Raw genomic sequence first — 17,726 nt, 5'->3', positions numbered from 1 at the left:
CCATTTGTCTACACTTTGTCTCTCTTCTTTTCCTTCTCTCTCTCTTCTCTTCTCACACATGCAGACACACTGCACATGCATGCACACTTTAAATGATAGCTCCAAATTTCTGAGCAGTTAGTGGTAGATAAATATTGAGGCATATGCTTTATTTATCTAGCTTGTAGGTGAACTTGATGTCATTGTGACAGTTTTTAAAATGGGCCATTTTCTCTGCAGATTGTTTGAAGTTTGTGATCCCAGTCTTGGAGTGTCCTTATTATAACAGTCTGATGACTTTCTGGAAATATGAATATGGCCACACACTTTCCTGTGTGGATCCACACTTGGGGCTTGTTTCTTGATTAATTTCTTACTGGCTCCTTCACTTTCAGTTAGAAAAGAAAGTCCAGTCAAGCTGCTTAGATTGTCACTGCAGTGGGTGCCCTGGGCAGTGATTTCTGAACCATCCATTCCTTTGAAATTTTGTTCTCAGCTGGAGAAATGTTACAGTTATCTCAGCTTTTGGCTCTTCCTTTTAGTGAAAGAGGCAAGGAAAAGAAAGTATGAATACTTTCTAAAAGAAATGGTGAGTAGCTATATGCACATCAAGTGACTTACTGCTGAAGATTCCAAAGCATTACAAAATATTGATTAACCCTCAACTTGTTGGAAAATTACTGCCATAACTTTCATTTTTCCCCTAGATTTGCTGAAGCTCAGAACTGTATTTAACTAGCTGAATCTTGTGTTGAGGCCAGAAAGAGACCTCAGGAGCCCCATTCCCCAGGTTCTTGCTAGCCTTGCCAAGAGTGTTTAAAAAATGTAGATTGTTCGTGGTTCCAAAAAGATGCACTTTTTAAATAGTTTCCACATAAATTGTAAAACCATCATCGTATATTTTTGGCTTCCAAAATATATTCTGGGTTAATATATCAGGTCCTACTGTATTTATGAAGACAGTCTCTTCTTTGGTCTCTCTTGGTCTTTTTCTCCTTCTATTGCTATTTTATTTTGCCATTAATGTTGGATTTGACCTTAAAAGAAAAGAAAAGACATTACCCAGATTTAGGCTTTTACTATAAACCATTTCATATTTTGAATGGTGTGTCTCAGGGGAGAAATGTATGAAGAATTGATGGAAGTTAGAAATTTTTAGTTAGTAATTATCACCTACCATTAGAAACAAGTGCAAATCACATGATGTCAAAGTGAATCTATTGCATAGCATAATCAAAGATGAATCAAAGTAATTACCAGGCAAAGAGGGACTGAATAGAACTTAAAACCAATTAAACTATTTATTTCGACTGTACCACTGAATAAACATGTTTGTATTTTAATTTGCTCCTCTTTTCATTTACTTCAGCAATATGTTTGTTAATATAACTGAGATGCACAATTGCGATTTAATTAACCTACTTTTGTCAGCAGCTCACATGAGCTGCGTGAAGTAGATGTGCTAAAGTCTCAATAATAATGAGCCAGATAAAAATAACAAACATGAGCTTCGTGCCAGTCATTTTACAAGTTATGCCAAATCTGCAAAAATACCCATGGAAATGTTTAAAAAAATAGTTACTTTAAAGAAACTGGATTGACAATAGTCACAAAAACAAACATATTGAACCAATATAAAACTACTCAAAAGTTTAGTGAACTTTAAGTTTAATACTGTTTCATCATCCTTCACTGTGTATATTGTTACTATTAATTATTGATAGTATGTCTACTTGAGGCCTTGTATCTACTTTGGAATAAGTGAGTTGGAAATGGATATAGAAATATCTGGTAGATGCATCTTTTGCAAAATCATGTATTCTTTGAGTGAATTGCATCCGTGAATGCTCACTCAGTTGTATACAACTCTCTGCAATCCCACGGACTGTAGCCCACCAGGATCCTCTCTCCATGGAATTCTCCAGGCAGGAATGCTGGAGTGGGTTGCCATTTCTTCCTCCAGGGAATCTTCCTGACCCAGGGATCAAACCGGCTGCTCCTGTGCCTCCTGCATTGGCAGGTGGATTCTTTCACCACTGAGCCACCTAGGAAACTCCTTGGGTGAGTTATTTTTCTAGTTACTCAGTAAAGCATCATGAAAGTGTAGATCCATTTTTCTGTGGTTCCCTGATGCCAATATCAAAAACCCTAGGGCAGTTTGAATTGTCTTGACCTTGATGATACACATTTTTCCACATAGATGACATGACTGACAACATGAAGAGAAGCTCTTTCTTTATTTACTTTGGATAGTAGGAGTGTAAAAAAGTAAGATGGCACAATCTCGTTTAAATCGAAGAAGTCTCTTTCCCCACAAATCAAAGTATGTAGTGATGAAAGAACATTTTGACCAGACTTTTGGCTCTTCATCCAGATGTTTTACTCTCAGGATGACAGAGTTTGTATAGAAATAGCCAAAACCATCTTCTGGACAACCTTTTATTTTTCCTTTTATACATTTATAATTTACTCACATTTACTGATCAATGATGCTGCCTCCAGTTCTTTAGACAGCTGCATATTAGCTATTTTCTCATGGAACCCTCAAAGGTAACAGAGACCTCCCAATTTAGGAGAGCTTTTTAAAAAGCATAGCTGGGACTTCCCTGGGCATCCAGTGGTTTAGACTTCACACTTTCAGTGAAGGGGGCATGGGTTTGATTCATGGTGGGGGAACTAGGATCCCACTGAAGTATAATGTGACCAAAAAAAAAAAAAAAAAAGGCATCGTACTTACATTCTCTTCCCATTACTCAGGTCACTGCTATGAAGTGTAAGCACTCTTCTAACAGAGACCTACTTTCTAGCTTTTAGAACAATAGTAGTAGATTGTCTTATCTGTGAGAGTCCTCAGAGATCTGGACCAAGGCCCTATTGCACACATAAGAAAAACAGGGCTCAGAGATGTATAGTAATATTGTAGATCATCTCATTTTTGTAGCACGATGAGCATTAGAATTCAGCTTTTCTTTCTGCCTAATTTCTGCCCCGCCTTTTATCACATAGGCTAATTTGTGTGTGTTGGAATTTTAAATTATAACATAGGTGCCTTAATCACAGCCTGTGATGAGTGACACAAGAACCAAGTCTCCTTTCTCTGAAAGAGAATATTTTACATCCCTAACCCACACTTGCTTAAGTAAGGTCAAATTTACATAAGCAAATGTCTCCGGGGCCTGGCAGGTAGCGTTTATAAGCAAAAGCAGGAGTTGGCACCCTCTTGGTAAAGTGCAGAACACATGTTCTGTTTAAAAATGTTCACATTCAAATTCTAAAATCTCTCTCTTTCCAAACCAAGCATGTCCATAGGCTACTAGTTCGCAACTCCAAACTGCATCACCATGCAGAGAGAGTGAAGAAGCCTATTATTCCAGATATACAAGAGGAATCAGCATCACCACTTCCTTTTCGATTATTTGAGGTCCCAAGTTCTATGCCAGACCCTCTGCTTTGAGTGCCCTGGACTTCCAGGCTTGAGAAGAAGCATGGATTTGCAGACAGAAAATGCCCTCAGACTATCTTTAGTCAGTCAGTCTCCCCAAAGTCTAGATCTGCAAAGAATATACGCACGCGTGTCCCATTAAGATCCAGAGGGAAAATGCTGCGGTTTCCTGAGAATTGCAAAAAAGAAAACAAAACCCAAACAGACAAACCACATCACAGGGCAAACCCACCATATGTACTGAACAACCGGTGTCATTATATTCTATAGTTGAGGAATTACATAAATTGCCCATTGGGAAGGAAGCCTTAGTCTCTGCTGCCCCTCCCTTGAAATCTATAAACAGCTGTGTGAGTCTCTGTGTATCTTCGAAAGGTTGAACACATTTGATCGGAGAACCAAGTTGATTTCCTAATCAGGTTCGATGTGAGCAGAGCCAGCAAGAGATGTGCATGATTCTCCCAGTGTGCGTCTTTGATTCATGCGCTAATTATGTCGATCCTTTGGGGAACACAGCCACGAAGCTGGGTCCTCCCTGATTAATGCTGGCCGAGAGCCATGCAGCGCACAGCGGAGAGCGGTTCAGCATCTCTAGTCCCAGCTGAGAATATGGTCCCATTATCTCCCAGCTGCCTAAGCAATCCATAAGGCCCTGTTCTGCGTGGATGATCAGTGTAGGGGAAGCAGGGACTTGCTGAGAGCTGAAATCTCTGTTTGATTTGCTGTAACGTGTAAAGCGAAACTGGGACATTTCACTTTGCAGTCTGTAAGTACCAAGGGTTTCCCCCCCTCCCCTTCCTCCCTACAGCTCCATGTGAATGTGAATTTGCAAGCTGCATTTGATTTTCTGTTCCATCGCTCTTTGTTGAATCAAGCTGGTGAGGCAGAGTGTAATCTGTTTAGAGCTTTCTGTTTCTGTCAGATCTCTTTTGTAATTGATTCATACGAGGAAATAAGAGACCTTTCAGAATGCTTTCATAGAAGTTAAAAATTATTGGCTTTGTTTGGAATTAGGAAGCATGGGTGTATTTTCTGTGGTGCTCAGGATGCTTCGAGCATATATTTATCTTCTTCTGTATCTCTGGCCATTGTGAGAAAAATGTAAGTAGAATTCTTGTCTACATGTAAAGAGATCATCTTGCTTGGGTGTCTGTGTAAAAGAAGCATGTGTCTGTATTTCCAGAATTTATGTGAGATAGTTTATTTTCTGGCTCTCTGCTGCCACTAAGAAATGCAGAAACAGGAAAGTTTCTCTTGTTTTTCAGTTGCATGCTTTTTAGAAACTTTGCCAGAGATGGGAGTGATGAGTAGGAATATTTGCAAATATGAGCTTCGTATCTCCGTTTTTCATTCTAAAGGAAGGTATTTAAAAATAAGTCTGTCTAGCCCATTTTTGCTTCTGAATACACTACTTTTAATGAAGAGACGTGAATTTTAAAAAGCAAAAAATACCAGTTCAGCTCCAGGTTTATTTATCCTTCATATGTCTCCAAATGCAGTCTATCAGATTAGTACTGCAAGATTGAATTGATCATAAAAATGATATTAGAAATTAATATTGTTAATAATATTTGCATGATGTCTTTCAGATGATCAATGGCTTAGTTAAATTAAAGATTGTTATCACTATGGAAAAGGATATATGGATTTCTTATCTGGATTTCCCCTAACCTAAATATAAACCACATTCTTTTTCCTGGGTTGAAGGTAGAACAGTCGAGCTGATTTAAGAATAGAATTTGAATATAAGAGGCTTTAACCACACCAATTGTCAGAGCTGAGGTGGACCAAAGTGAACTTCAAATCATTCCTACCTGCAAAGGGGAGTTGAAATGCCCTCATTGAGCTTGAGTCCACGCAGCCAGAGGTTCCCGCAGTTTCCGGAGCGCAAACACACTTTTTCTGTATAGTCAGTAAGTCTTAAAGTAGAGAGAAACCACAGGCTGTGAAGTATGAAAGTGTCTCACTGGTGAGGACAGAGGATGTTCTCATTAGATTTGGTTGAGGGGCATGATGCAAGGGGAGAGAAGACTCAAACTATCTGGTTGTGTACGTGAGCGCAGGCATTTTCAGAGCCTGAGGTTTGGAGAGGAAAAGGTAACAAACCAGTACTGAATACTTACCATCTGGCAAGATGAAGCTGGAGGAGCAAAGCCTTGGTGCCTCTGGGTAGCCAGCAGTCCCAGGGTTGTGCTCAAGGAGAAGTCTGTCCTCTGAGAAGGGTCTGAAATACGGAAATCTGAAATAAAGGCCGTTGAATTTGATGGTTATATTTCTGCTAACCAAAAGATCAGCCTCATGCTTTCTTCCCACACTGAACTGATGACTTCTGCAAGTGATGGTTGCTGAGGAAGTCTCAGCTATATTTTTAATAATAGTTTGTGTTACTCTAACTGGTGCAAGTACATGATCTTTTGAAGGTATGTACTTATTTAAAATGATGAAAGGCACAGAAATAGAGGTAGTTAAGGTCCAGTGATTTTTGCACAGTTGCTTGTTTAGCCTAAATCATTTAGAACATGTTTTCCTTTGAATTTTGGTTTTGTATGTGTGACTCTTGAATTCTTACATGTGTATGTGTGTGTGTGTGAGCATGTGTCGTGTGTGTGTGTGTATACATACATATTAAGACGTATGTATGTACATACATATGTATGGAACTTTTACCCTTGGTAGGGAAGTACTTTTCTGAAGTAGTGAAGTTTGACTACTTTTTTTCTGTTCAAAAATTTAGAAATTTCAACTCGTGTGATGTTAATTTTTTTTTGGAGGCTGGTCCCTTCAAAGAGCCAAGAGACATTTGCTAGATCTACAGCGTGCTCCTAATACTTTAGAAATATTTTTTACTATTTACTAAAAATTGAGACACCCCCAAGTTGTGCTTAATCTGTAGAAAAGGTGATTGGATGTTTCAGGGGTTAGTTGAGGGTCTGGTCATTTGACAGATGGGAAGACCAGATGGGTGTTACATATACCTTGTAAAAGGAACTTCTAAAGTCATGGTGATTTGATTGGCCTTCAATATAAACTTTAAGTGCTATAAAAGATAAATGTCTTGCATTTTGTAGGTAAAAATAACATCTGTCTCTATGTGTTGCAAGCATGCATCCAGATCCAGCCAGTAAGCCCTGTAGACGGTTTCTGTGCCGCTCCCAGTTCAGTGCTCCCTCAGCCTCCAGAAGGTGCTGGGGTTGAACAAAGTCAAGAAGCCTGTGGGAAGGGTCACAGCATCCGGGAGAGAAGCCCCCTGGCATCTGTGCCTGGGGCCCTTGGCTCACTGTCAGGTCTGTCCTGAAGCTGCTGGACTTAGCACACAGCATCCTCAGTAGCGTTTGTCAGTAGGTCCTTTTGCACACAATCTGCAACCCAGCCCTGCTTGATGGATTGTGCCCAGAAATGTGAATTGGGGCAGGAAGTTCTATAAACTTTTCCCCCAGACCTTCAAAAGTGAATATGGTGAATGGAAAAACTATGAATTTAAAAACCTAAAGCTTTTGGTTTTAGGATTTGGGGTTTTGGATTTTAAATGTTAACCCTCAAATCTGCATTATCAGAGTGTCCGCTCTTTAGGGTATCACCTGGGCCAGCGGAAGCTTCTGTGACCCCTTTTTAAGTTGCTGTGCAAACTCTAACCAGCCGCTTCACCTCTCTGTGACTCAGTATCCCCTGTAAAGTGGTCTGATTTTTTAGATACTTTCTAGATGAGAAAAATCTGTGATCTCATGACATCTCATCCTAGCCTCTTCCTGACTCCTGATAGCTGTTCAGATTGCTTCAGGACTGGGCAAAATGCAATATAATTGTCATCCAAAACAAGTTGGATCCTTTTTTTCTTCTTCCTTTTCTCCCTTTCCGCTTCCTTTCTTCTTTTGTTCTTCCCTCCCTCCCTTCCTTCTTTCTTCCCTTCCTTCCTTCCTTCCTTCCTTCTTTTTACTATCTCTCTTTCTGCCCTATCCCTGGTTCCCTTTTTCCCTGCTTCCCTTTTTCCCTGCCTCCCTCCATTTTTTCATTAGTGAGTTATTCTAAAGTCAGATAGAAACAGTTAGGGTTGTCTGTTTTTTGTATAACCTGTTTGTCTGTCACCTTTTCTTATGAGAAGTCATTTAGATATAAATGATACACTGATACAGTTCTCTGTTGTATGTTGTGTTTATTTAGTCCTAGGCATATGTGTGGAGAAAGCAAAGTGAAAGTTTTGGGTATTCATATATGTGTGTGTAGATTGTCCTTGTTAATTTTTAAAGTGAGAGAATAGTTTATCTTACTTTCTAAATTGAAGTTAACTAAGCAGGATTCATCCTGATGTATTTAGCTGACAACATTTAATTTAAAAATAAAAACAAAATGTCACAACAGAGAATCAGCTTCAGGTTTGGAGGATATTAAAGAACTTGACTTTTAAGAAGGAGAAGAAGTTCACCCAAGGATTTTCTTTTTCCGTGGGAAATGATAGTCTTGTTAAATAGTGCAGGAAATGAAAACCAGAAATGATTTTATTAAGAAATATATACTTGACAGCATCATCATGCAAGCAACTTTGTGACACCCAAGAGAGTTAAAAGAAAAAAACAGCATGGAAAAATTTTATTCATTCTATGTTTATCGTAATCTTAGACTGTTCATTACTAGATAAGACTCTAAGTTAAAACTGACAAATGATGAATTTATTGCACCCACTACTAATGACTCTGGGACTGCTCGATGTACTCAAACCAAATTGTTAGTGAATTGTGTTTTAAGTATCTTCACTACATGTGCTGGAAGAAACAAAATTAATTTCAGAATTGATATTTATAATACAAGAATGGTAGTGCTTTTTGTTTCTATCACTTTTAAGTGAAATAAGAATGCACATTGACTTATAAGCTGGAATGGCACAAAATAATTGGAGGCTAATATTCTACTTAACAGTTGTCAGCATTTATATATATTTTTAGCATCCAGTGTGTATACTCTGAGATGGATGATAAGTGTCCGTTTGATGACATTAATAGCCTAGATGGGCTTTACTGCTTATGTCTGAGCAGGGCAGTGTTAATGACAGCTTTTAAATGCAACTTGGAATGTTAACTTTTAGGAAATCTGTCTATGTGGCTTACTTTGAATATTAATATTATTCCTTATTGAACTTGTAGACTGTATTTGATGTGATCCATGCAGAATATGAAATTAATTTTCTAAATCTCATAAAATTGGATAGATATCCTGACTTTTTAAGCAGCAGGCCCTATAGTCAGTAGAATCAGTAATGTGGAATAATTCCTCAGTTTTATAGTTGCATCCTTCCATGACCAAAATGATTCTGTACTTCAGTACTATTTCTATGCAAAAACTATTATGGTGACAAATATGTCTGATAATTTGTGGCTCTGAAACCCCTGATTATAAAGTTACCAGGCAACTTCGGGGACACCGCTTTGGGTTTTAAACCAGTGGATCTGATGACTTGAGATGTTCAATTCAATATCACTTAGTAATAGCTCTAGTAGTTTATCAGACTGTTTTATGTAGTGTAGTTAAAAAGGTAAAGCTGTAAATCAGTCTCAGACGTGGCGGAATGTTTTTTTCATGGTTTCCCATATTTGTCTGTATCTCAGTACAGAAATGAGAGTCCTTCTGCATATTAGCATGAAATTTCTCAGTTGTTTCAAGGAAGGACCAGGATGATTTAATACGGAAAGGAGCTCATCAGAAGGAGCTGCACGGGAATAAAGTATTTCTATGGTTAGATATAAAATGCAGAGCTACAGATTCTGAGGTTATGACAGATTTTAGAGAAGAGGACTATGCCAGGCAATTGGCAAAAGGGACTCGAGGAGGCAGATTTAAGGTTCGCCAGAAGGAAACTCTATATCAAAGGATAGAAATTTGAGTGCCCTGAAAAAAAATAAAAGTAGACAAGTAAGTAGAGGAACAAAGGTATTGTGGTTGAAAGTGGTACAGCTTCATGCTACAAAAGGGAAACTGTATGAGTGAATGAAAAATACCAATTGTCCAGGGCCCTATAACTAATTCCAATAATTGTCACAGGTATTGCTTAGGGACTGTGAAAACAATGAAGAATTTAAATAAAGGAGGAGATACAGATAAAAAGGAATGCCTTTGGCTCTTCACTGCTCAAACGAATTATAAAAATGTAATTTTCTTAAATGAAGTGTGTATCTTCTCATCAGTGGTGGATTGTCTTATTTAGTGAGGACTTCTGGAATAGCATATATGTGTATCATGTTTCCTGTAGTAGGTTTTGGTAGACGGGTGTTCATAAAAATTGTGTAACTGTCCATAAAGGCTACTAGTGGATTGTCTTCATACTTCTATTAATTTTTGAGTTTCTGGTCCCCCAACCCACATCCGCATACCATTTATCTATATTACTCCAGAGAGTCCCAGGAGAGGCAACTATGAGGGTCTCAGGATTTTTATTTTATTAAATCACTTCCATTCCTGAGAAGTAAATTTAAAGTTCTTATTGTGGGATATGATGCACGGAGATTGAAGGCAGAAGGAGAAGGGGACAACAGAGGATGAGATGGTTGGATGGCGTCACCGACTCGATGGACATGAGTCTGAGTAAGCTCTGGGAGTTGGTGATGGACAGGGAGGCCTGGCGTGCTGCAGTCCATGGGGTCGCAAGGAGTTGGACACGACTGAGAGACTGAACTGAATTGATGGAAGGACTTCTAGAAATCATTTCACTTCACATTTTCTCTATGAAGCATCATATCCAGAGCAGTATGTTTAGGTCTCTGGAACAGTCAGATGAATGCCCTTGTCTGTAGGACAGGAGCTTCTAAACGAGTTACGTCAGTAATTATACATGGTCACTTGCAAGAACTTTGCCTCCAAGGTGCTTAGAATTCAGTGCATTCGTGCACCTTTCAGGTTGGTAGAGCTGCTTATACACAGTCATGATGCTCGACCCCAGGGTGGGGAACAAGCACCATCTCCCTGAAGAGAATAAATCATGTATTTACACATGGTCTCTGGCATCTTTATGATGTGTGTGTTAACTGTGAATCAGGTAATTTAAGGTCTATTACTCTTCCTCCCATCCAACTGTCTGATATGTGCTGAGGGCAAATAAAAAATAGCACATTTAGACTGACATAATCCTTCCCTGGTGTTCCCCCTCAGCTTTACCTTCAGGAATCCACCAAGGTATTCAGTTGATTGCTGTTGTTAACCTCCCTTGTAATATTATATTTCTTATTGAAAGTACCTTTTTTGTGACATGCAAATACATCTAAGAGATGTGAGAGATTTAAAGGTGACTTTTAACATCTTACGTAAATTAATAGGAGAAAAACAGTTTCTCAGCTAAGCGATGTGTATGAATATGCCTGTGTGTGTACATGTATATATTATATATATTGAAGCTAAATATTTGCAAATCTTTTATGTTCAGCAGTGCTCATGACTGAATGATAGATTGGTTACAGTGGCATTTTTATGAAATTGTTTCCATAACATGTGAATAATATTCAAGATATTCATGTAAAGTGGTGGACTAAAATATTTCCCTTGGAAAACATTCTTGAGTTTGTATTTGATGTTTTTTGATATCAAAATTATATGAAAGACAGCTAGTAACCTGTTTGAAAGTCTGGATAAAGCTCTGGTAATTCCTTTAAAATACCTATTTTAGAAAATTTTTGCTCCACAAGGGAATTTTTCCTAGAGTGTGAAGCAAGTACCACTAATGGAATGTTTGATAACTTTTAGGGTGCAGATAGATACCTCTGATGATTTGTTAAAGGAAAAAAAATTAAGTAGTAAGTAAAATACATTATTTTAGAGATATAACTGCTTAGGACAAAACTACAGTGATAAACTGCTTTTCTAAAAAATATTTTTGATTAACAGTTAGAGCGGAATTTGTCGTGGAGACATGCAGGTGACCCTGTCATAGGTTATTTCCTGTGATTTCAAGGATGGCCACCCTAGTAAATGGACAGTCACATGAAATAAGGGAATATTAAGTTGGGAAATTATCTATATATTGTCTCATCTGACTTTCCTCCACTAGGGCTAGAGGCTTATTGAAAATTGTAAGTAGTGTGATTTGGAATTGAGAATGGAATTTCCAGAACTCCGTGGTGCTCTTTCTCTGGTGAGAGAGTCACTCTTGAATTGCTCTCTAGATTCTGTGCTCATACCACAATACTAGAATACTACTGAGAGCCTGAAAACCCAACAGAAAGGTCTGTAGATACCAGCCTGAAAACATAAGTGAGTGAGGTAGACCAGATGTCCCAAAATAGAGAATCCACATAATTGATAGTAAGTAGTGTTGCCACATGTCACAAATATTAAATCTCTATTTATTCACTGTTTCAAAGCTAGAGATGGATGTCAAATACATCAGTTCAGTTCAGTGGCTCAGTTGTGTCCTACTCTTTGCAACTCCATGGACTGCAGCATGCCAGGCTTCACTACCATCACCAACTCCCAGAGCTTACTCAAACTCAATGAGTTGGTGATGCCCTTCAACCTTCTCATCCTCTCATCCTGCCTTTAATCTTCCCCCTCATCAGAATCTTTTCCAATGAGTCAGTTCTTTGCATCAGGTGGCCAAAGTATTGGAGTTTCAGCTTCAGCATAAGTCTTTCCAATGAATATTCAGGACTGATTTCCTTTAGAATGGACTGGTTTGATCTCCTTGCAATCCAAGGGACTCTCAAGAGTCTTCTCCAACACCGCAGTTCCAAAGCATCAATTCTTTGGCCCTTTCTTTATAGTCCAACTCTTACATCCATACATGACTACTGGATAAACGAAAGCTTTGACTAGATGGACCGTTGTTGGCAAACTAATGGCTCTGCTTTTTAATATGCTGTCTAGGTTGGTCATAACTTTCTTTCCAAGGAGCAAGCGTCTTTTGCAGTCACCATCTGCAGTGATTTTGGAGCCCCGAAAAATAAAGTCAGCCACTGTTTCCATTCTTTCCCGACCTATTTGCCATGAAGTGATGGGACCAGATGCCATGATCTTAAGTTTTCTGAATGCTGACTTTTAAGCCAACTTTTTCACTCTCCTCTTTCACTTTCATCAAGAGGCTCTTTAGTTCTTCTTCGCTTTCTGCCATAAGAGGGTGTTGTCATCTGCATATCTGAGGTTATTGCTATTTCTCCTGGCAGTCTTGATTCCAGCCTGTGCTTCATCCAGTCCAGCATTTTTCATGATGTATTCTTCATGTAAGTTAAATAAGCACGGTGACAATACACAGCCTTGACTTACTCCTTTCCTGATTTGGAACCAGTCTGTTGTTCCATGTCCAGGTCTAACTGTTGCTTCTTGACTTGCATACAGATTTCTCAGGAGGCAGATCAGGTGGTCTGATACTCCCATATCTTGAAGAATTTCCCACAGTTTGTTGTGATCCACACAGTCAAAGACTTTGGCATAGTCAGTAAAGCAGAAGTAGATATTTTTTTGGAGCTCTCTCACTTTTTTGATGATCCAGCGGATGTTGGCAATTTGATCTCTGGTTCCTGTGCCTTTTCTAAATTCAGGTTGAATATCTGGAATTTCATGGTTCATGTACTGTTGAAGCCTCACTTGTAGAATTTTGAGCATTAGTTTGCTAGTGTGTGAGATGGGTGCAACTGTGCGGTAGTTTGAGCATTCTTTGGCATTGCCTTTCTTAGGGATTGGAATGAAAATTGACCTTTTCTAGTCCTGTGGCCACTGCTGAGTTTTCCAAATTTGCTGGCATATTGAGTGCAGCACTTTCACAGCATCATTTTTAGGATTTGAAATAGCTCAACTGGAATTCCATCACCTCCACTAGGTTTGTTCATAGTGATGCTTCCTAAGGCCCGCTTGATTTCGCATTCCAGGATGTCTGGCTCTAGGTGAGTGATCACACCATCTTGATTATCTGGGTGATGAAGATCTTTTTTGTATAGTTCTTCTGTGTATTCTTGCCACTTCTTAATATCTTCTGCTTCTGTACGATCCATACCATTTCTGTCCTTTATTGTGCCCATTTCATTTGCATGAAATGTTCCCTTGGCGTCTGATTTTCTTGAAGGGATCTCTAGTCTTTCCTATTTTATTGTTTTCCTCTATTTCTTTGCATTGATCCCTGAGGAAGGCTTTCTTATCTCTCCTTGCTATTCTTTGGAACTCTGCATTCAAATTTCCTCCTCTGGGGATCTTCCTGACCCAGGGACTGAATTCTTTACATCCTCAAGTGTGTTATTTGAAGGACCTCTCACAGCTAGGAGAGAAAACATGGGTTTTCCACAGTGAGTTGGCATATTTGTACCTAAAAGTGAAACATGCACAAATAATCTGTTGTATACACTGGTAGCCAGGAGCTTAAGGGGAGACTATAACAAAGCACATCTAGATTCCTACAAAGATTGTTGAGATCCTAATATGTCTCCAAATTGTTTTGTAGGGGTTATATTTAAAAACTCTTTGTTTTACAGATGCAACTATGATGTTATTAGTCACACAGAATTCGATAAATAAATGTCTGCTAGGGCTTCCCAGGTGGCTCAGATGACAAAGAATCTGCCCGCAGTTCAGAAGTACTGGGCTTAACCTCTGGGTCGGGAAGATCCCCTGGAGAGGGGCATGGCATCCCACTCCAGTATTCTTGCCTGGAGAATCCCATGGTCAGAGGAGGCTGGTGGGCTGTGGAACATGGGGTCACAAAGAGTTGGATTCAACTGAGCAACCAGCACACACACGTATCTGAGCTCTTCAGTTTTATGGACTAACATTGTAGTTACGGGTTTTACTAACATGTAACCTTTGCATTTAAACTTGACAGTAAATTTGCTAAGTATGATTTATACAACTATTGAAAGGGATGCGTTGATTATTTCTTTTTTTAAAAATTTAACTTTCCTTAGACAGTCACAGAGGATGTATCTAGTCAGGCAGGTAGAGAACACCTGCAGATGCTTCTCTCATGTCTGCGTCACGTGAGATTAGGCGTGTCATATCACATCAGAAAAGATGGCCTAATTTCCAGTTGTTTTTAACCTCAAGGACATAGCCTATATGCTATTTAGTCTTACAGCAGACGTTTTACAAGTTGTATCTGATAAAGGAACACAGGGCTTTGATGTTTAGGCATTCACATTTTTCTTGCATGCCGTGCAGCTGACAGAATCAGCAGGTGGGCTCATCTTCAGGATTGCCAGCCTGTGTTCATTTATTCATTTTAAAATTATTTATTAAACATCTACTATTTACCTCATGCTGTTGTAGGGTGTAGGGATATGATGATGAATAAAACACGCAGAAAATCTCTGTTCTTACTAGATAATGCCCATTCTTATTGGGCAACATCTGTGAAGAAGGGGGCATCATAGGTTCCATAGGCTGTGCTGGGGACCTTGGTGGCTTTTCTGGAATCTTCACTGCCTCCTTTTGCTCTGTTGGCTCATTTCTCCAGCTAATAATACTTCTGTGGTTTTTGAATTGTTCCTATGCATGCCATATGAAATAAAGGAACAATAATTTCCCAGATGTTTTTGTGAACTCGAAATTATGTTGGCCTCAAATAGCTGAATCACTGAAGCAGACTTCTTGTTTGAGAGTAGCTTTTTGTAATTAGGCCACCTAATTACCAAAGGCAAGCCTCCACCTCTTTTCACTTCTGTGAGGAGAGCTGGACTTCTGTCAGCCCAACTCATTTCTTAGGTGTTTTCCTTTCCACCAGTCTTAAACAATGGAGTTGATCAAATTGACTAGTTTTGAAACCTGTTTTAATCATATTTATACCCTTGGTACAGCCATCCCTCCCTGACATATGGTCTTAAGCAGAGTTGAATTGATATGTAGGGAAACATTTTGAGCTTTTTGGATCAAGATGTTTTTATAACTGCAAAGTGCTGTTAGTATTAAAGATAACAATTTGGAAGTAAATATTATACCAGCTAAGTGAACAAGGGCTCTTAGTGCACTATTCCATTTCAGTGCGTAAAATGAAAATACGTACCAGAATGTGTAGTGCCTGACTGCCTTGTCAGTTCTTTCCCCAAGGCTATTGACTTTTCTCTCCCTTATAACTTCCCTTTGGTAATCTGGGAGCTTACCTAAGTTTTGAAGTAGCCAGTTAGAGGGGTTTCCTGAGTAGGTGACAGCTTTGTCTTTAACTCTGAGGGCTGAGTACTCTGAAGTGATTAATTGTATTGGCATCCAATGTCATTTTTTTTCAGAGGCACAGAAGTCCTGGTGCTTAAGTCACCTAGAAAGTTGGCTTTGAGCTTTGATAGAGTGGTCCTGACCTGTGTGACCCTAGGAAGTGAGAAGAAGGGTGCCCGTTAGTGTTTAGAACCTACAGGCTCAATGGTTTTCCAACTCTGCTTCCTTAATTAAACACAGAGCACTCAAGGGTGTATTTCACCGTTAACAGGCAGGTAAATCCTGTGCTGACATAATAGAATTGGGTATGCATGTGGCCTGCCTAAGCAGTTATTATAAACATGAAATCCATCACTGGCCAGTTCAAAGTGAATTACATTACCTGCCCTTCCTTTTCATCATCTAGAAATACCACCTTCCAAGGTGAAGATATTTGCATATGTATCAGCCTCAATTTGCCTCAGCATCAAACTGATGTCATGAAGTTCTATACTCAGTTTTAACAAGCTTGTTTCATTTTCACAGAGACTAACAAATGATTTAGTCTTAATTATCCGTTCCTTTGAATACCTCTTAACCTTCCATCAATATTGAGGCTTTAGTATGGTGATCACATGACAAATCTGATGTTTTGAATTAATTTAACAATATGGTATGTATTGTATTACATTGTATTTCTTTTCTCACATTAGTATTACTTAATAGCTGTTACTAATGAGAAACAAATTATTGCAGTAGCCTGAGAGTCCAAACATTGGACAGTGACTCTAGTGGAAAAGTGATATGAACAATGCTTATCAAACATTGTGTGAAAATGCAGATTCTGATTTAGCAGGACTGGAGTGAGACTTGAAATTCTGGATTTATAGATAGTTCCCGGCTAATGTCTTTGCTGTTGTGGGAGGGAGGTCTGCATTGCATTGAGTAAAAACAGTAAAGGCCAGTTTGAACTCCTTCTCTCCACACTGAATTTTATATGTAAGGTATTCTTTCTTGGGCATCTTTTTCTCACTGTATTATTACTTGAAATAAGAAAAGAAAGTGTGTTAGATCAACAAGTCTATCAGCCTGTTGAGTTAAAAGCTTTTGCCTCATTTTATGTTACACTGCTTTACACCCTATATCTTTTCCTTCTGTCCTAGATTGATCTGGTACATCTTTCCCTGACACTCGAGTCTTGTGGTTAGTTATTTAAAGACATGTGAAGTGGAATATTTTGAATGTTTCAGCTAGGATAGATACTCTCTCCAGAATCATAGGAGTTGAGATATATACTGGAGACAGTACAGATAGACTCCACATGGAATATTCTGAGCTATTATAAATGGTACTATTCTTTGTTTCTCTTTAATCCTACAATTTAAGAAAGTAGAATGTGGGCTTTTCCAATATAGGCATTCTCTAGATCCTTATACAGTGTTTATTTCCCCTTGGTAACATTGTATATTATGTTGCTGCTAGTGGTGACAACTGTTGGGAAAGCGAGAGGCCTTTCTTTTTTAAACTATTCTCCATTTGTGACATGGTGACAGCTGTCATGGGAATGGGGAAAGATAGAACAATTTTTCAGAGTCCGTCAAATGAAGGGACGTTCATTGCTGCAACATAATGAAAGTTGTTTCACTGTGACATGTGTCAGAGTGTTTGTGATGCAAGTGTGGAAGGATCTTTTCTGAAAGATTTATGCCTCAGGACTGGATTTGAGCTGAAGGGACATGACCTTGGCTTTGAACTTACAGAAGGTTACCCCTGTAATAAAATCTAGAGTCATATGAAGAGGTTTTCAGATCAGGAAGGCAACAGAGTAAATAACAGCATGGGGATTGTTTCCAAGAGGTGCAAATATCATGGCCAGTGTAGGTCTTCTAAGCCTTATTTTACCCAGAATTTTCAGGAAGTAGGTGGATATTTAGGTAGTCATCTGAGTGCATAGATATCAATGTGAATAACTGCCTTTTCAGTTTTCATCAAAACTATTCTTGTTTTATAAATTAAAAAAAAAACCCTGTGAGTGTATGGCTTTGTTGGAAAGATTGTAAAACTTAAGAAAGGATAAATTCTTAGCCAGATATTTATTAAAGAGCTTTACTAAGTTATTAGATCATAATCCATATAATTAACACATTTTAGAAATATAATTCAGTGTTTCCTGTATATTCAAAGAGTTGTTCAGTGATTACCAGAATCTATATTAGAACAC

General features: G+C 38.7%; 1 protein-coding gene across 13 annotated transcripts in view; it reads left to right on the top strand.

The window, feature by feature from the left end:
- Positions 1-17,726, top strand: part of CNTN4 (contactin 4) — a 971,999-nt gene that overhangs the window by 392,249 nt on the left and 562,024 nt on the right. The window contains exon 1 of one of the 13 annotated variants that reach the window (XM_070455650.1): positions 3,951-4,187. The exons of 11 other annotated variants lie outside the window; for them this stretch is intronic. The gene's annotated coding sequence lies outside the window, so the exon portion shown is untranslated. Of the gene's footprint in view, positions 1-3,950; positions 4,188-4,273; positions 4,523-17,726 lie in introns of those variants that run through there. One more of the 13 variants, XM_070455649.1, reaches the window with a different exon arrangement.

The sequence above is a fragment of the Odocoileus virginianus genome, chromosome 26, assembly GCF_023699985.2.
Source record: "Odocoileus virginianus isolate 20LAN1187 ecotype Illinois chromosome 26, Ovbor_1.2, whole genome shotgun sequence".
NCBI lineage: Eukaryota > Metazoa > Chordata > Mammalia > Artiodactyla > Cervidae > Odocoileus > Odocoileus virginianus.
The sequence above is the reverse complement of the archived record's forward strand: the minus strand, read 5'-3'. Positions and strand labels throughout refer to the sequence as shown.